The following is a 19,600-nucleotide window of genomic DNA, read 5'->3' as shown; positions in this document are numbered from 1 at the left end:
TGGAGAGGAAGTGCTGGACAAGAGCGACAAGATAGAAGCGACCACCACTTTCTACAAGGAGCTCTTTTCAGAAAAGCAGACAGAGGTGGAGGCAGGTGATGCTTTTCTGGAGGGGCTGAAGGCACGAGTACCAGAGGAGGTGAGGGAGGACTTGGAGGGTCCGATCACGGCCGAGGAGCTGAAGGCTGCGCTCTTGTCCATGGAGAATGGCAAGGTGCCGGGGCCGGATGGACTCCCCAAGGAATTCTACACCTGCTTCTGGGACACCCTGGCGGCAGATCTGGTGGAAGTGGTGCAGGAGATCTTCCGCGGGGGAAACTCGGAAACACCATGAGGAAGGGTGTCATCTCCCTGCTCTTCAAAGGAGGAGATGCCGACGACCTCAAAAACTGGAGGCCGATCACGTTGCTCTGCATGGATGTAAAGATCCTCTCCAAGCTTCTGACCGCCAGACTGAGAACCGCCCTCCCCCACATCATCCACAGCAACCAGACGTGTGGGGTGGAAGGGCGATCCGTCAGCTGGACCCTCCAGCTGACCAGAGACGCTAGCGCCTGGGGCGAGGACCGGAATATGCACATGATGGTGGTCAGCCTGGACCAGGAGAAAGCCTTCGACAGAGTGAACCATAGCTATCTGTTCAGGGTGCTGGAACGCTTCGGTTTCGGAGAGAGTTTCAGCCTCTGGATTAAGATACTGTACTCTGACATAGGCAGCAGAGTCAACGTAAACAGAAACCTGGGGGATTTCATTCCCCAGGAATCCGGAGTATGACAAGGCTGCCCCCTTTCACCCCTTCTCTATGTTCTTTTCACAGAGCCCCTAGCAGAGGCGGTGAGACGGGACCCTGTCATCAACCACCTGGAGATACCGGGAGGCGCGGGGGAAACCCTGAAGATCTCCCAGTACGCTGACGACACAACGCTGTTCCTGAGGTCAGACAGGGGGCTGAGGAGGGCTCTGCAGGTCATGGAGCAATACTCCAGAGCCTCGGGGTCGAAGCTCAACCGCCGAAAGAGCAAACTGAAGTTCTTCGGGCCCTGGAAGCACAGGACGACGGAGCCGGAGGGTCTCGAGCTCTGCACAGAGCCTCTCAAAATACTGGGGGTTTCCTTCCAGAGCCAGGAAAATGAGACCATCAACTGGACCGAGAGGATCGCCAAGGTGAATGCGATGCTGGGTCTGTGGAAAACGCGGTCACTGTCCTACACAGGGAAAGTGATGGTGTTGAAAGCAGACATCCTGCTGGCTTTGGTTTACCTGGTGGTGGTGTACCCGCTGCCGGCCAGACTCAGACAAGCGCTGCAAGGGATGATCTTCGGCTTCGTCTGGGGTGGCAAGTACGAGTACATCATGAGAAACAGGATGTGTCAGCCGGTCGAGGAAGGGGGTCCCACATTTCCCCCTGAAACTCGACTGCATCGTCTACTGCAAGCTCTGTCGGGCGCTGCGGGAGCCCATTGGCCACAAGTACCAGTACTTTGTCAGTCTGTGGCTCTCCGTCCCGATGAGGCACTTGGTCCGGTGGTCAAACACTGGGCCCAAGGCAGAGATGCAACCGGAGTTCTACATCCATGCTGTCAAGTGGAGCAGGAGGTACGAGGCCACGAGACAGCCAGAGCTCTGCACCAACCACAGAGCCCTGTACAAAGAGGTGAGGGGGCATTTGGTCACTGACGAAAGGCTGCAGGTTCCCAGACAAGTCTGGGAAAGGACACAGCCCAAAGAACTTGACAACCAACTGAAGGACCTCAACTGGATGGCTGTACACAAGAGACTGGCTACCAGAAAGGTCCTCTACAGACACTCGATCTCCAGGAATCCGCATTGCCCCCGGGACACGTGTTTTGTCGAGGAGACTCAGGAGCACGTGTTCTGGAGCTGCCCCTTCGCCAAGGCGGTGTTGGGCACAGAATGGACAACATTATGCAACTCCTGGGAACGGGTGTGGTGCTCAGTTACCAGTACATTCTGCTGGGGGCTGGCACCCACCAGACTGGACAAGGGGACACAGGACCTGCGGGGGCTGCTGCTGTCCCTCACAAAACAAGGACTGTGGAAGGCGAGGAACACTCTCATCCGGCACAACATAAAGTGGGGGGCGAGGGAGCTGGAGGAGAGGATCCTGGCGGACCTCAAGAGGAGGACGAAGCACCACGTAGCCAAATGGGGTTTCCCCACGGCAAGGGAGCGCTGGAAAGGACTTTGGGCCCTATACAGGGATCAAAGGACAATAGCAAGTGGTAGGTTTGGAGGGACTCTCTTAATTGCGCAAATCCACCCCCACTTGCAAAGATTGATAACGGACAATCAATCTCCCTTCCGCCGTTGTTTTTTATTACATGGAGTGTTAATATGTGTGAGATGTTCCTTTTGAGATGTTTTTTTTTGCGGAATAAAGTATATTTTGTAGAACAAAAAAAATCTTATGACAAGGTTTACAAGTTATCTGTTGAACTACATTCTAATAGGTGTGGTCACATTCCAGGTCATTTGTTTACGTTTTTGTTTCTGCAGCAACTGTTAGATGAAATGTGCTAATATGTTACCTAACTCCAGTGTGAATAACTAGAAGAGGGGAGCAGCTCCATTCCAGACCAAGGGAGCTTTGAGATTGGCTGCGCCAGATCTCTCATTTGCATATCTGATTTGGAAATATAACACTAAACCCCCTTCTTGCATGGATTTAACTTGCACTCAAGAGTCCCCTACTGTGTATTGCTACTTATTTTTTTATGATAAGTGGTGATTACCAGTTGACAGGTTTTATTTGTTGAATTATAAATGGTTTTGTATTATCATCCTGAATGGCCTGTACTCAAGGTTTGGTAGGGTATGTGTTTTCATTTCATTTACCAAGTTGAATTCTTGCTCTTTTAGTATTTGTTTAGAAGGCTTTCTGAAGTCAGGAAGCCCATTTATTTGGTGAAAAAAGATTCTGTATTAATATTAATATTTCTCATACAACATAAATAGGGTCTTTTATGAATAAAAAGATCTTGCACTTGGAAATCTTGATAAAGCTGTGTGCTTCCATACACTCAAGCAGTTTTGATTCCTAATATTTGACCTTAGGTGTGGGAACGGGTCTTTTTTGCAATTTGATTTCCAATTGATCAGCACAGTATAGAAAATAGACCCATAAAGCAACCTCAGCAGTGACAAATGTCACTGGGTCAGTTGGGTTTATACGTCGGGGTCCGGTAGTGAAGCTCCACTCCTGTTTAGCCTCCGAAGCCGTACAGGGTGCGGCCCTGGCGCTTCAGCACGTACACCATGTCCATGGCGGTGACGGTCTTCCTCTTGGCATGCTCGGTGTAGGTGACGGCGTCGCGGATGACGTTCTCCAGGAACACCTTCAGCACCCCGCGGGTCTCCTCGTAGATCAGCCCGGAGATCCGCTTCACTCCCCCAGGCGGCGGATGGCGGGCTTGGTGATTCCCTGGATGTTGTCACGGAGAACCTTATGGTGACGCTTAGCGCCTCCTTTCCCGAGTCCCTTTCCGCCTTTGCCTCTTCCAGACATCTCTGTAACGAACAGTTCTTTCCGGACCCTATGCGGACGACACAATCCGACGAAGTAGGGAAACACTGGGGAAACGTCATGCAGGAATACGGGGCTGAAGACAGGGGGGCGTGTCCAAGGTGCGCTGGTGCACAGCGGAGGTGTGGCCGAGGCGAACAATCCAAAAGAGAAGTCCTAAGGGAATATCCAAAACACACGAGAAAGTCCAAAACCACAAGATCCATCAGAACAAGTTAAAAACCACGAAGGCCGGGTCGGAACCGGCGGACAGGGAACAGGAACGGGAACCAGGATTAAAACCTTAACGGGACCAGGCGCTTCCAGGTCCCAGACTCGCACGATACGGAAATCAGATGCAGAGCCCGGATGAGCGTCAGCGCCTGGCTTTTAAGGTGGGCTGGGAATGGGAAACAGGTGCAGAGAATGAAGTCTTAAGTGAAAGGGCTGGAGCACCCTTAAGGAGGGGGAACTAATATCGTGACAGTACGCCCCTCCTTTTCAGGGCGGCTCCGAAGCCCTAAGAAAAAAAAAGGGGAGAAAAAAAACCCGATGGAATCCAGGCTGCCAGGGTGCCGTCCGTGGGGTCCAGGTGTTGGCTCTGCATTCTGTAACGAACAGTTCTTTCCGGACCCTATGCGGACGACACAATCCGACGAAGTGGGGAAACACTGGGGAAACGTCATGCAGGAATACGGGGCTGAAGACAGGGGGGCGTGTCCAAGGTGCGCTGGTGCACAGCGGAGGTGTGGCCGAGGCGAACAATCCAAAAGAGAAGTCCTAAGGGAATATCCAAAACACACGAGAAAGTCCAAAACCACAAGATCCATCAGAACAAGTTAAAAACCACGAAGGCCGGGTCGGAACTGGCGGACAGGGAACAGGAACGGGAACCAGGATTAAAACCTTAACGTGACCAGGCGCTTCCAGGTCCCAGACTCGCACGATACGGAAATCAGATGCAGAGCCCGGATGAGCGTCAGCGCCTGGCTTTTAAGGTGGGCTGGGAATGGGAAACAGGTGCAGAGAATGAAGTCTTAAGTGAAAGGGCTGGAGCACCCTTAAGGAGGGGGAACTAATATCGTGACAGTACGCCCCTCCTTTTCAGGGCGGCTCCGAAGCCCTAAGAAAAAAAAAGGGGAGAAAAAAAACCCGATGGAATCCAGGCTGCCAGGGTGCCGTCCGCGGGGTCCAGGTGTTGGCTCTGCATTCTGTAACGAACAGTTCTTTCCGGACCCTATGCGGACGACACAATCCGACGAAGTGGGGAAACACTGGGGAAACGTCATGCAGGAATACGGGGCTGAAGACAGGGGGGCGTGTCCAAGGTGCGCTGGTGCACAGGGGAGGTGTGGCCGAGGCGAACAATCCAAAAGAAAAGTCCTAAGGGAATATCCAAAACACACGAGAAAGTCCAAAACCAGAAGATCCATCAGAACAAGTTAAAAACCACGAAGGCCGGGTCGGAACCGGCGGACAGGGAACAGGAACGGGAACCGAGATTAAAACCTTAACGGGACCAGGCGCTTCCAGGTCCCAGACTAGCACGATACGGAAATCAAATGCAGAGCCCGGATGAGCGTCAGCGCCTGGCTTTTAAGGTGGGCTGGGAATGGGAAACAGGTGCAGAGAATGAAGTCTTAAGTGAAAGGGCTGGAGCACCCTTAAGGAGGGGGAACTAATATCGTGACAATCTTCTAGTTATCAGCTGTGAACACGACACACACTGCTCATCTTTGATGTATAATAGACATCTTTCTTGGATGTCTATTATACATCAAAGAAATATTTTTATAGGTGTAGAAACTAGTAAATAAAGCCAATGATTTGTTTTAGAAATGTATTCTTAAAATATACAATTATTCACACCTTAACAATATGTAGTTCAAATTATACATTATATACAATATTGTATTCAAATGTCTAATCATTATAAAAAACACAACTAGTAAACTTCAGTTACAAATTCTAGTAACATGGCAATATATATATATATTAATGACAAACACAAACTAATTACATGAACACGCTAATATTTAAATCAAAACCACATTTCGATTCAAATATAAGTTTTTAAAATTTACAACTTCTTTATTTCCACGAAAATATTATTAATGTAGCACAAACGCTACTTTCTAATAAAGACAGAAAGAAACTGTTTGTTTTGTGTCTCATGGTGATCCTCCTCTCAAGACTAATGAAATGTTTAATATGATCCCTCGAGAAAAAAAAGGAATCAATTTCCGCCTGGAATGATTGATGCCCCATCAAACATTTTGTAATATCCCTGGAAGTTTATACAGTAGAATCCTGGTTAGTGGCTTAAATTCAAGGTAAATGAGACTAAGGAAACGAGTTGGAAACTTGATGTCGAAGTGGGATTTAAATCACCCATTTCACATTTTACTTCATTGGGCAGTATGTGCCAGAGAGCAATGCCACAGCATCCCTTCGATAGCTCAGTTAGTAGAGCGGAGGACGGTAGTGGAGTCAACAGGGAATCCTTAGGTCGCTGGTTCGATTCTGGCTCGAAGGAAGGTGCTTTTCGTGTAATTTAATCAAAGAGTTAAAAAAGCGAATCTGTTTTATTCAGACATTGATCAAAAGCTCAATAATCGACTAAGCAAAGGTTCCTGTTCCGAATTCAGCCCACGTCTGATTGTCTTGTTTTGGCCAAGATCTGATCTTTGAATTAAGGGACTACACTGTCTGCTTTGTAATTCAAAAATACATACAAATGTCAAGTTTTTTGTAGATATAAAGGTGTTCTCTGTTCTCAAAGGATAGTTACTTAATTGGCATAATTATTTGGTATTGATTTTGTATCGTTGTATTATAAAGTTTGTGCTTTCTGTGTTTTTATCGTATTGTGAACTTATTTTTTAAACAAATGCTTACAAAGGCAAACACGGCACACATCAGTTTATACCAGTGGTGAATTGTACATTTTTATTAAGTACAAGCTACTGTGCACTTCTGGGAGTATAACAGGTTCGATATAAAGTGGCAAAAAAATAAAAGGGGAAAATACCCCAGACTGCATGTAAAGCCCTCGTTGTGACTGTTTTAGATAAAATGGCGCACTATGCACGAAATGTTGCAGAAACACAATCTGATATTTTGATACAGGTAGGCCAGCGCTTCCAAAGCATGCAGGTGTAGAACAGGACTTAATGCATTTTTATACAAAAATTCGTATTCTATATTCTGGTCGCTTGCAGATTAAAATGGCATATGTTTAGCAATAAAATTACTTATGGTACCTGAAAGTTTCAGGTTGTTGCACAAAGCTAAGGTATGCGTATACGTGATCTGACAACTGGAATCAATTTCCTGTCGTTAAACTGTTTATTTTTAAGTTGAGGCCCAGGATCCAAATCTTCAGTTCTGATTTTTTAAAGTGATATCTTTCCTTCCTGTCGTGGAAGTCACATGATGTGAGCAATTGTTTTTTTTACGTTGCGATCCAAAGAGCCTCAGACGCACAGTCTAACAGTAACCAAACCAGAATGGATTCTGCTGGGAGCCGGGCTGAGCTCATTCTCACTCCCTGTGCTGAAAACAGAATTATTTCTTCCCCGAACATCGTCTACAGATCACTTGTGTGCTTTTAACCTTCTCGCAGCTACGGGCGAGACTGACGCTCATGATATGAAGGCACCCGCTGGAACACATTCTCTAACTCTCACAATCGCGACAGACTTCGCTTTTAAAAAAAAAAGTAGATATAGCCCTGAAAAAAGCATTAGCTTTATCAGTTTTTACATTAATCTATTTTGAATCAAAGTTTGATTTTTTTTATTGCATTTTACATTATAATAATAATAATCATCATCATCATCATTGCTTACACTTATATAGCGCTGTTCTGGATACTCCACTCAATGCGCTTTACAGGTAATGGGGACTCCCCTCCACCACCACCATTCTCCTGAATGATCACAGGACCTCGGTTTTACGTCTCAGCCGAAGGACGGCACCTGTTTACAGTTTAGTGTCCCCGTCATTGTACTGGGGTATTAGGACCCGCATGGACCGCAGTGTGTGTGCCCAGCGACAGAAACCAGATGTGTGTCGGGCTCGGCTATAAGCAGGACAATGACGTCACGGGGACAAAGTAGAGGAAATCAAAACGGTTCTATAAAAGACCTGTGTTAGCTGTTGGTTTGCAGTCTGGACTCTAAATCCTCCGATCCGATTTTAAATCTCTCTAATACCTGAGCGGCTTCTTCCGAGTATTTATTCGTGTACTTATTAGTAGTATGAAGGATGTGACAAATTTATGATTTCTTGGAACAAAATGGTTTTTATTTGCATTCGAAATGAAGCTGAATTTTAGCGCGACACACAAACCCTTTGTCTTTTTTAGAGTGATTTTTAAACAGACATAAATGTAGAAAATGTGTTTTTTTTAGCGCTACAATAGCAGCGTCAGTGGCGTAATGAATAACGCGTCAGGCCTTGCGTCAGAAAATTATAGGTTGGACAGCCGTCTGGCTTGTTGCGTTTATACCACTTACATTCTTTTATATAAATGAACTGCATCTGAAAGCTATAGAAAACACTTTGGGTAAGTTGTCTGCAGCCTCATGCGAATTTCGACAACTTACCCAAAACACTGTACTGTCTGGAGATCAGCTCCAGCTCTGAACTCAATTGCAATGAAAAACCATGCGTAACAAAACTGGAGAACAGCTGAACTTGTGCTCAGTTCGGTGATGAGGGTTCAGAACTGTCCTTGTTGTAATTAGCACGAACTGCACAGGCTCTGAATCAGACCATGTCAATTAGTCTGATCAGTGTAGGACACGTTAATGTAGAATTATTAATAGGCTTATTAGTTAGTTAGTTCAGGTTTACCCACCTGAACTAATGTAGAATTATTACTTGGTCTGTCTCTTGTTTGTATATAAATGAATGTCTCTGACAACTTAATGTTAGTTTTACGATGTAGGTCAGGCGTTGACATATGCACGAGTATACGAAATGTCTCACTCCTGATTCAACTCATGTTCTATAGGAGATTGGCGATTCCTTCTGTTTCTCGTACAACCATATCAGAACAGAAGACCGTGTCACCCAGCTGTGATTCAAGATCGACTCGCATCTTTATCCCTTTTTTGTTCGTGATCATTATTTTCTTTAGTTATGATCAATATTGAACTTTTTCGAAATGAAATGACAATAATCAAACATGCAGGCAGATTTTTGAAAAGTATTCGGAATTGACAGGGTGCCCCTTTGGAACAGTCGTCAGAAAATGTGAGAAAATGAAAGTTATGTAAGCTCTCACACAAAGCATTGAAGATTGGAATCTGAGTGTAAAAAGCTACCCATCTCCCAATGATAGGCAGGGATACACACCATGACTCGAATAGACTCAGCGAACTTTAACACCTATGATTTTACGAGTGCTTTGCACGTGTTGAATTTCAAGAAGGAACTACTACAACAGTTGTGGATATAATTCATTACCACCGGCAAAGTCCAAAACCGGCAACTTCTGAGAAAATAATGTTCACTCATGGAATTTGGTCTTTGAACGGCTGGCGGGAAAATTCATTTATACTCCTGTTGCACCCTCAGCTGAAACATGTTAAAATAACAACGCAGATTTGTTGGAGAACCTGACAAGAATTATTGGGTTAGCACTGTATGTATTCTGGTATATTTACTTTAATTTTAATATAAATGTAAACATGCATGCTGTATAATCTATTGTAATTTTAAAATATGTTAGCTGAGGATGCGAGGGGGGCTATTATACCTTGTGAAACACGCAAGGAACTGTAAAAAAGGCTGGTATTTGAAAAAAATTGGCGATCACAAGAAAACCACAATTTATGTGGTATTATCATCAATATCCTTCAAAATCTATGTTCAAATGAAGGATTTAAAGAAACTATGAAAAAAGCAACAGTAATAGCAGAGGATTTTGATTTTTGCTCTTCAAGGCAGTAGATCGACGTAGAGTTGCGCCCCTACAAACAGCACAAAGGATGAAACCCACCTCTTTCGTTATTGCTATGTTTGTGCCGGTGAAAGTAGCATTTGTGCTATTGAAAGCATCTCAGAAGATGAAGGTGCAGTCACTTCCACATGTCATGATATCATTAGATCCGACGACAAGAGCTGAAGCCCCCGGCATTTTCCAAGCCAGGAATGTGACAAAGATGGGCATGGAGGAAGGTAGCGTGGTCGAGCAGTCTAAGGCGCTGGATTTAGGCTCCAGTTTCTCTGGGGGCGTGGGTTTGAATCCCACCGCTGCCAAATGTTAGTGTTTTAAGACCTGCAATACGATCAGTAAAAGCGCTTTTTGTTAGGCTGCGAGAGGTGTTTAGAGATAGACTTTCTAAAAGACAGGCTTAACATCAAGGCAGAAAAAATATTTTGTTTTCTCAACAAAAATTCTCTTTGGCACGTTCAGCTTTATGTAGGGAACAACATCTGCCGAGATCACTTTTGAGGCAGTGCACATGATAGTGTACCGGCAAGTAAATTTAATATTGGCTGTGGTGGTGAGCTGCTTTTGTCTGTGAAACTTTTAATTCTTCACGCCGAATCGTTGGCAGGGGTAATTGCTTATCTTTGAACAGAGCGCTCCATCAGAAATACTTTGTTCGTGCTCAAAAGAGATCAGAGGATTAACTTCATGAATTCACATAGCATACCTTACAGGAAAGATTTAAAAGGGGAATTGATTGTGCTACCTGATGTTGTTCCTGTGGTTTCTTTGGATACAAAGGTGAATGTTCTTTGACGTTCTGCTAGAGTATCCACTGGGTGGGTTTTATCGATTAGCTCGGATAGGTCATCAGTGCTCCGTCTCCGGAAAATAATCAGCACTGTTTTTTCCTGTGCTGTCTTTTAAAACATATAAGATCACGAGTTTACAGATTTCTCCAAATAACAACTATACATTTTAACCCAGCGGTTAGCATTCCTTCAATCCAATAGTTTTACTCTAGGTTAAAAGCAGCGCAATATACAGAGAGATGATATTCAAATATTTCAACGTTCTGTTGGATTACCTGTATGGAGATATCGCTCAGAATTCCTAATATGATTTTGAGTTCAGTTTTGCTTTACTACTTTCAGAGTCTTATATTGACCTTGCTGAAGCAGAGAAGTGACATAATCACAAATAGTCTTATTAATATTTCAGTTAAATCTTTTTTTCTGTAGTAACATCAGTTGATATTAATATTAGTCCTGATTTATAATTTTTTGTCATGGTTGATCTTAAATAATTTTGTAATTAGTTTCAGTTTTGAAAAATCATGCAGAGAAGCTACCAAAACTGGTATAGTTCATATAATGATTAATGCAATAGCAGCATTTTGGGTTGAAAACAAAAAGTATATCTTGGTATGAATCCTAACACTTCATAGGCAGCGTTCTAGGACTTCTCGCTTCAGATAAAGTTGTCAATACATCATAGATTTCTACTCAATCAATATCAGCAGTGTTATCACTACCGAACGCTAAATATAGATCCTGGCAATACTTCGTGAGATCTTCGTAAGAAAATCCCAAATACTACGGAAGGAATCAAATTTATATGTTTCTTTGGATCGAGAAGATGATCATTATGAGACTCAAAACATGCCTGTCTTTTCTTTTTTCGAGGACAAATGGATTATTGAGGTGTAAAGATGGGTTCAAAACCAAAATCACCTGCTATCGCTGCTGTTTCTTCAAATCCTTCAACTGATCATCGATATCGAGGAATAATATATAGTTTCTTCAAATCCTTCAACTGATCATCGACATAGAGAAATAATATTATACAATTGTGGTTTTCTGTTAATTGCCAATTTGACTGTAATTACATCTTCGTTTACAGATGTCTTGCATGTATCACAAGGTATAATAGTCGTCGTGCGTCCTCAGTTAAAATGTACGACAAAAGTACAACATTTATGGTTACATCCATATTAAAATGAAGGTAAATATACCAAGATATTAAAATACAATTGTACAGTCCTAACTTAATAATGCCTGTGAAGTTTTCCAACAAATCCTAACTGTAATTTTGAAATATTATAGCTGAGAATGAAAAGAGAGTACAAAGATCAAATTCAATGAGTGAAAATGCACCAGTAGTTCTCTAAACTGAGTTTCTTCCCTGAAATGACTTGCTTGCGAAGCACCAAGCAGCCTTGAACGGATCGCGGAAATCAAATATACAGTACAGATGGATTCAGAGTGTGCTTTCCAACTTTTGTGCAACAATTACCTTTGATAGGGTGGAGTTGTCTTCACAATCTGGGTTAAATAAAAAGGAGTGACGTCAGTGTTAAACAGCTTTCCTTCTTGGAGAACAACGGTTGTGTTCCATATTTCTAATTATTTTGGTTTCAAGATCGCAATTTAGTGTGAAACATAAAAGCTAGCTGGATAAGCTTTATTAATTTCCCTCATGGGATCAATAAAGTATCTACAGCAGTGGTTCTCAAACTTTTTGGACCAAGTACCACCCCTAATCCAACCAAAGCATCCAAGTACCACCTACAAGTCATCATCTCATAGGAACCCCAGAAATAAATATTATAATAATGAACTTTATTTGATATAGCGCCTTTAAAGGTGGCTTCTCAAAGTATTTTACAGAAAAAAAACATTAACAACAACTAATAAAAAAGCACCATTTCAGTGAGAAGGGTGAGCCTATTTAGTTGAGCAAAGGAGATGTGAATTAATTTTTCGAGCCTTGATACAATTCACAACAGAGTCTAACAGATATTAAATCGTCAGGCATTTTCTTGACGGCAAAGGTCTCGCGGTGGATGTTGTAATGCGTACATTAATTTCTGGAGCAACCTCTCTAATTCGTGCAACTGCACCGTTATGTCGGCTTGTCATTGCTCTAGCACTGTCTGTACAAACTCAGACGCATTTTATCAAGTCAAGGCCATTCTCTTCGAAAAATTCATTCAGAAGCTGAAATATGTGCTCTCCTGTAGTTCCTGTTGGTAGCGGTTTACAGAACAGAAAGTCTTCATGGGACATACCCTCAAACTCGTATCTAACGTAAACGAGCAAATTGGCCAAATCGACTACAGACTCATCTAATTGCAGTGAAAAACATCTGCTCATCTTAACGCGCTCTATCAGTGTACTTTTGATATAATCCTTCATTTCAATAATTCTATGAATGACTGTGTCTTTCAGGGGGAGGGGGGCAGCAGGTCGAGCTGTTTAGCAGCTTTTTCTCCACACATAATACGTGTCAGCTCTTTTGCCAACGGTAAATAAGGTTCTTCAAAAATAGTGTTGCTTACCTGCTTTAGCAATCTGCAAGCTTGCATTTTTCCGCGTTTCTGTTTTTATTTCCGTATTTATTTAAAGTTTTTATTTCATGCGCATGGGAGCGAAACACAGAGACGCTTGGTGTATTTTTCTCAAATTCGAACAGTTCTTAAATATTTTTCTGTTATCACGCTTTCGTGTGCTCACAAGATTGCCTGCGTTCGTAGCACGTATTTCTATGCATTCCTGTGTTTACAATGTTGGCATTGTTCCAAAATCACACGCATTCTCCTTTCTCCCTATTTGCTGGAGATACAATAGCTTTTTTTAAATACAATTGGTCACTTGCATCCGTAGCACGCATTCCTATAGAGTGGTATAGAATTACAGAGTATCTCTTGTGTCCTCTGAAGTATTAGCATGCACTGTATCGTAATACGTAGGCTGCATATTCGACACGTATTAAAATACAAAATATGAAAACCCGTCCCGATTTTTCAGTGCACACTACACAGTTCCAGGGTCATTTGGCGTACCACCTGGTGGCACTCCACGTACCACTGCCGGTACGCGTACCACAGTTTGAGAACCACTGATCTACAGTATCTATAAATCTCTTACACGTCATTTACAATGGCTTTTCAACTAATAGCCCGTGCAGGGATCAAACCCTAGCTATTGGTACAGTACGAGTTGCGTAAGGCTCTGTAACGAGCAGATGAGAAACTAACCTCTACTTCTTCATTATATACACAGTGAGCTATATATGCGGGCTTACTGCCTCCTACGGGCTCTGTATTTGATTGCGGTACAAGACCGGCCGTGGAGATAAAGTGAGACGGGTGTGTACATTAAAAGGCTCATAGTGTCCCTGGGAGGGCTCAAACCACCACCCTTTTGGTTAACAACCGAACCACAAAGACTCATGTACAGCTTAACACTTCTCGGTCTCGGTGAAAGTGATACACTCCGTAAAATTTCCAGAGATTCATTTATTTTTAAGGGAAAATCACCAACAGCGGCCGAGATCTACTGGAGTTTTTTCATTCTATACTGCGATTTCTGAAGGGTACTCTGTGAAAATACGAGTTTTGACGAGAAGGGATGGACATATAAGGTCAAAAGGCTTGGGGAATTGAACTTTAAGGTGAAGACTGCGGGTTCAGTAGCAGCAGAACCTGATCAGTATCAGTTGACTCCGATATACTTTGAAAATGAACTTGGGGATTTAGAGTCAGACGTGCTACCGTTGCACCATGGGGTACTTAAGTTAAAAAAATAGGGAAAAAAAATCAGTGTTCCTGGATCTGTAATTGAGAACAACACCTGCACAAGAGCTGTGCAGGAAGAATAAAATGTGGTCTGGGATGAAGAGACTCTCTTCGGAAGAGCGGCGCTCTTCACAGGAGATTTTTTTTTGTGAAGTTGATTTGTCTCCTTTGGGAAATTCAAAGTTGCTGATAGCCGTGGTGCAAAGGTAGCATATCTGACTCCAGGTCAGAAGGCTGCATGTTCAAATCACATTGAGGTCTGCTTTTCGTTTTTCAGGTTCTGCTCGTCCTAAACACGGAATTCACACCATGTAGTTGAGTTCTATCTGTACACAACATAGATAATCTAAACAAAATAGAGCCCTACTGGACATACAGTTAGGATCTCACACAGCGAATACCCTTGAACACAAGAGAGAAGGCACAGTTCACATCTGCGAAACATCACATCCGTCTTTAGAGACAGCTACATCAGAGAATGGAATCCCGGAAGTTTCAAATAACTTCTTTTAATACAGGTTCAAGCAAACCTGAAAGTTAGGGAGTTTCCGGACACTTTTGTTTTATTAAAAAGTGTCTGAAGCCTGAAAATGTAATTTGAAAAAAAAAAACGCTATTGGACATTAGCAGGTACTTTTTGTAACGATTTGCTATTTCATGCTGGAAAACAAAGGAAACAGACCCAATGTTTGCTTTTAGGTGCGGTTCATTACATAATAGACATCTATTACTGAGGAGCTTGAATAAAATTTACACGAGCCAGGTAGAAGTCGAACCTACAATCTTATGATTCAAAATCAGATGCGTTATTTATTAAACTGCTGGTATTTCACATAACCGGAATTCCCCCATAGTGTGCTCAGCGTCGCTACTAGTAATATACCGCCCCGTCTAAAATTTCAAAGTGAGAAACATGTGTTTTCCGATTTTTTATGATTTTTAAAATATTATTTCTTTAAATCAGACAAAGGGTTTATGTTTCGCACTGGAATTCCGATTGATTGAGAATTCAAAGAAAGACTGTTTTCTTCCACAACACCGTATAAACACATCCACCAGACTCTCCAACTTCTCCAGACCTTGCTGGGTGAGCATTTACTCCGATAAACTAGGTTACGTATCATGTTAAATCACCTCTTCTCAACACAACATTTCCTGGTGTACGTTTTCTCTATGAAACAAATACATTTTTTCCCTTGCACGATTTCTCGTTTTTTTATCAAAGCGTACAGAAATAAAAAAGAAGAAGAAATAGTGTTGCAAAAGAACTCTGTCGCCCTTGGGAGATGTCAAACGCATTGGACATGAAAAATGCCAGATAAAACCCAGTTCTCTTCGTTTCTCAGTGTCGGGGCTGCTACTGTATGTAAAAGAGGCAATTTGCTCTGAGAGCAGCTTCAGCGCTTTCTGAACACAGATGTCTCAGAGCGGTGTGTCCAAGTGGGTGTAAAAGGTGATGGAAGTCATGTCACCGTAGCTTAGTTGGTTAAAGTGACTCTTTATTAACCAAAAGAACCGCGGTTCAAATCCCAGCCGTGTATTTCTTCTTATCTTGTAGTACAGAACGTACCATTTTGGGCACTCACAAAGGGTTTGATTTCGTTAAATGCATGTGTTCATTTCCCTTCTGGAAAACTTGTTTTTGATGAAATTCACACAGCTTGCGAAACATGAAATTCAGTTCTTGGTTATCAGTGCAGAAGAAATATTACCGGCTGGCAAAATAAACGGTAAGAGATTTTTTTTTTTTTTTTTTTTTTTTTTTTTTTTGAGTTGAGGAAAGACTCTGTGGCGCAATCGGTTATCGCGTTTGGCTATTAACTGAAAGGTTGGTGGTTCAAGTCCACCCAGGGACGGCTTTCTTCTGCGATGTAAACATTGTTTTACATAGGTCGATTGGATTTCTCAGCTAAACCATAGTCATTTTAATATTTGTAGGAAATGCGACTGTTCAACACGTGTCAAAAATGTCCAATAATGCCCAACATCGCAACTCCCCAGAAAACCATATTCACCCAAGAAAAATGATCGTCGAATCGTCATTTATACTCCCGTCACATCCTCTGCTGAAATATTTTAAAAATACAATGCAGATTTGTTTGAGAACTTGACAAGCATTGTTTTGTTAGCACTGTGCAGTTGGATTTTGATATTTTGACATATTTACCTTAATTTTAAACTGTAAATACTGTACAATCTATTGTAATTGTGTTGTAATATTAAAATATGTTAGCTGAGGATGCAAAGGGGTGAAAGGGAAAGGTCAGAGGGTACAGTAACAACAAGGTTAGGACTGGTGGAGGTGGTAGGGGTGTTGATGGTTTTTCTCTGTAGAGGATGATTGACTTTTTTATCCTTCTCTGAAGTGAGAAACTGGAAGAGTGTAGTTGAGAGATCTGATGAGGTTAGTTATAAAAGGAAGTTGATGTGGAGCTGTTAGCCGTAAGGATCCCTTAATGTCTTTGATGTTGTCATCAAAGATAAACTGCAGTAAGCAAAGATAAAAAGAAAATTATCTTTGCATACTGCCCTGTCTTTCTAACACCTGAAGAAGGCTCCACGGCCAACACGTTGCGTTTCCTTTCTTCTCTTTTCAGCATGGAATAACCCTTTACTTGTTCCTTTGCAGCCTACGCATGCTGACGCAGCTACTCACCTGATATTTAACATTCCTATAATCACAACTATGAATGTCCACTGTGGGTATTTTTTCCATGAGTATTTATTCTGTCATTGAAGCATATTTTATGTCATACCGAAGTGTCATAATCACTGAATTTATTTTTTCATTTAGAAAGTAAGAAAATGATACATCACTATGAATTGCATTTAGCCTGTTCTGATCTAGATTTTCTATATACTTTAACATGCCATGTTCACAATGTCACAACTCAGAAATGCAACAGTGAAGTGTTGTAATTACCAATGTACATAGTGTTGGAACATTGAGATGTTTTGGTAATGAGGAAGGAGGGACATGCCATGTTCACAGGGTCATATTTAAAAAAATGGCACAGTAAAATTTCCTAAAGTTCAGGATTTTGATAGTCTGTTCCATTGTCTCTCACACCTCAGTGTCAGAATTTTTAGATGTTTTTATAACCAGGGGATAGGTTTATAGCAAGAAGCAGAAAGTGCCATCACCAGTTGCTCATCCTCAGTTAACCATATATTCTCATATGCCATGTTCTAAATGTCCCATTTATTTTAAAAATTTCTTGTAAAATGCAAGATTTTAAGACTTTTTACGATCAGAAGGTAAGGTTGTGGTAAATATGCAGAAAGTGCCTGTGAACTTATGTTTTACCTTTGTCTTATTTACTTATTGTGTTTGTGTTATTGTGAGTTTTGAAAATTGGTTTACAATTTTCTGAAATGTGTTTCACACAAAAATTCTATTTGGATAGTCACTACTTACATATTCCCCTTTACTGAGGATAAATACAGTAATCCATCCCGATTAGTACTTTTAAAAATTACTGTAAAGAGCCATCTACAGGTGAAAGGCGGCATAACATCACAGCAGCAGCATTTAAGGCAGAAGAAGAAGCTGGCGAATAAGAAGCCAGATTCAGCCTCGTTAATGCAATACCATTGGGTGAGGTGGAAAAATATTTCTTGCTCTGAATCCTAACATTTTTATAGGAGGTGTTCTAGTACTTCTTGCCTCAGATAAAACTACCAATACACTTATTTCTACTCCATCAATAGCAGCAGTGTATCGGTACTGAGTCCTAAATGTATGTCCTGTCATCATATAAAATGTCAAAAGTTTCGACTGCATTCAACTGATCAAATTTCTCTTCGATGACAGTTATAATGTTATCCAAAATACATCCGAAACAAATTTGCACTGTTTTTTTTATCCAGAAGAGCATCATCATGAGACTCAAAACATACCTGTTTTTTCTTCTTTCCAGGAGGAAGGATTGTTCAGATGCAAACATTGGTCCAAAATCAATGTACTCTCCTATCGCTGTTGCTTCTTTAAATCCTTCATTTGAACGTCAATATTGAGGGATGATATCTTACACATTTTGGTTTTCTTTTAAAGCAAATTATATTAAAATATGAGCCTCAGTTATAGTTGTCTTGGAAGTTTCGGAAGGTATAATAGACCCCCTTGTGCCATCAGCTAAAATATGATAAAATACAACAAAATGTATTTACATACAGTAGAACAGCATTTGTGGTTACATGTATATTAAAATTAAGATAAATATACAAAAGTATTAAAATACAAACGTACAGTCCTAACATCATCATGCTGTCCAACTGTCTTTTTTGCTTGTCAAGTTCTCCAACAAATCTGTGTCGTAATTTTAAATATTCTAACTAAGGATGCATCGAGAGCATAAATGAATTCTTCTGCCAGCCGTTCGAAGATCAAAGTCCTTGGCTGAATATGATGTCCTTGAATGTTGGTCATTATTGGCAATTCCCAGTGATATTGACTTACGTACTTAATTGTTTAACAAAAACATTCACATTTCCTGCAAATATCAAGTGGGTTAAGGTTTTGCTAAGAAATCCGAATAAGTAGAGATGAGGTTTACATTGCAATAATGAGAAGTGCATTTCTGGGTAGGCTCAAACCACTAACCTTTCAATTAACAGAGACTCACGTGTGTCCCTTTTCTCCATTTGCAAGCTTCTGATTAAAAAAAAGAAAATAATGCTTCTTTCTTACCAGCCTGCGATATACAAGGCAAGATTTGTATTTCATCTTTCGCAAGCTGTATGAATTTCATGAAAAGCAAGTTGTTCTAGAAAGAAAATGAAAACTTGCATTAAACAAAATCAAGCTATACATAATCATCCATTGTGATACATTTTGTAAGACAAGACAGGAAGAAAAGCACTGTTGGGATTTGAACTCAGCATCTCCTGAGGAAAGCATATTAACCAAATCAGCCAAAGTGCCATCAGTGTATCAACACCATGTCTGACTCAGTGATTGCAGCTGACTGTCACTGGAGGACAGTTCATCGTGAACAAGTCAGCCTGCATAATGAGGGGGAAGAGACTGACCTCTGTGATGCAGTATCGACAAATACTAACCTTCTGTCCAACTGTTCTCTGCTGCATTCTAGATTAGCAGGTAAATATTGGTTTCCATGCATGTGTAGGGGTTTTGTGTATTTACTGGGACAATTATTAATTGTAGCAGTAAGTCACAAAATGATTCTTTGATGGCTATTAGAAAACCGACCTTGCGGGTTAACTCATTAACGCACACACACAGATACTAATACACTCATTAATACATAAAATGTGCATATAAACATAACAGATCTTAAGAGTGTGGGTTAGCAGAATACAAAAGGTATATATTAAATCACGAAGAGTTCCAAACCAAGAGGGACATACATTCAGTATACCATTCATTTAGACTGTTTCGTAAATGAACTGGGATTACAACTTCTACACTAGATACTCAAAAGCAAGTACATCACTCATAGGTATTAGATTGATATCAATTGTGGTTGAGGTAACAATTGAATTCTCGAGCTGTAATGCAGAATGTTGAATACTCATCCGATCTGTGTGGATT

At 41.6% G+C, this 19,600-nt stretch overlaps 2 non-coding genes and 1 pseudogene across 2 annotated transcripts; 2 read left to right on the top strand and 1 right to left on the bottom strand.

Annotated features, from left to right (window-relative positions):
- The first annotated feature begins 2,860 nt into the window (after positions 1-2,860).
- Positions 2,861-2,918, top strand: LOC148812410 (U7 small nuclear RNA). The gene has a single exon (XR_016086351.1). It is a non-coding gene; the product is annotated as a U7 small nuclear RNA (small nuclear RNA).
- Positions 2,919-3,224: 306 nt separating this feature from the next.
- LOC148812409 (histone H4-like) lies at positions 3,225-3,526 on the bottom strand (annotated as a pseudogene).
- Positions 3,527-9,711: 6,185 nt separating this feature from the next.
- trnal-uag (transfer RNA leucine (anticodon UAG)) lies at positions 9,712-9,793 on the top strand. The gene has a single exon. It is a non-coding gene; the product is annotated as a tRNA-Leu (tRNA).
- The last annotated feature ends 9,807 nt before the right edge of the window (positions 9,794-19,600 follow it).

The sequence above is a fragment of the Atractosteus spatula genome (assembly GCF_055471065.1).
Source record: "Atractosteus spatula isolate fAtrSpa1 chromosome 10 unlocalized genomic scaffold, fAtrSpa1.hap1 SUPER_10_unloc_3, whole genome shotgun sequence".
Lineage (NCBI taxonomy): Eukaryota > Metazoa > Chordata > Actinopteri > Semionotiformes > Lepisosteidae > Atractosteus > Atractosteus spatula.
This window is presented reverse-complemented; position numbering and strand designations above follow the sequence as displayed.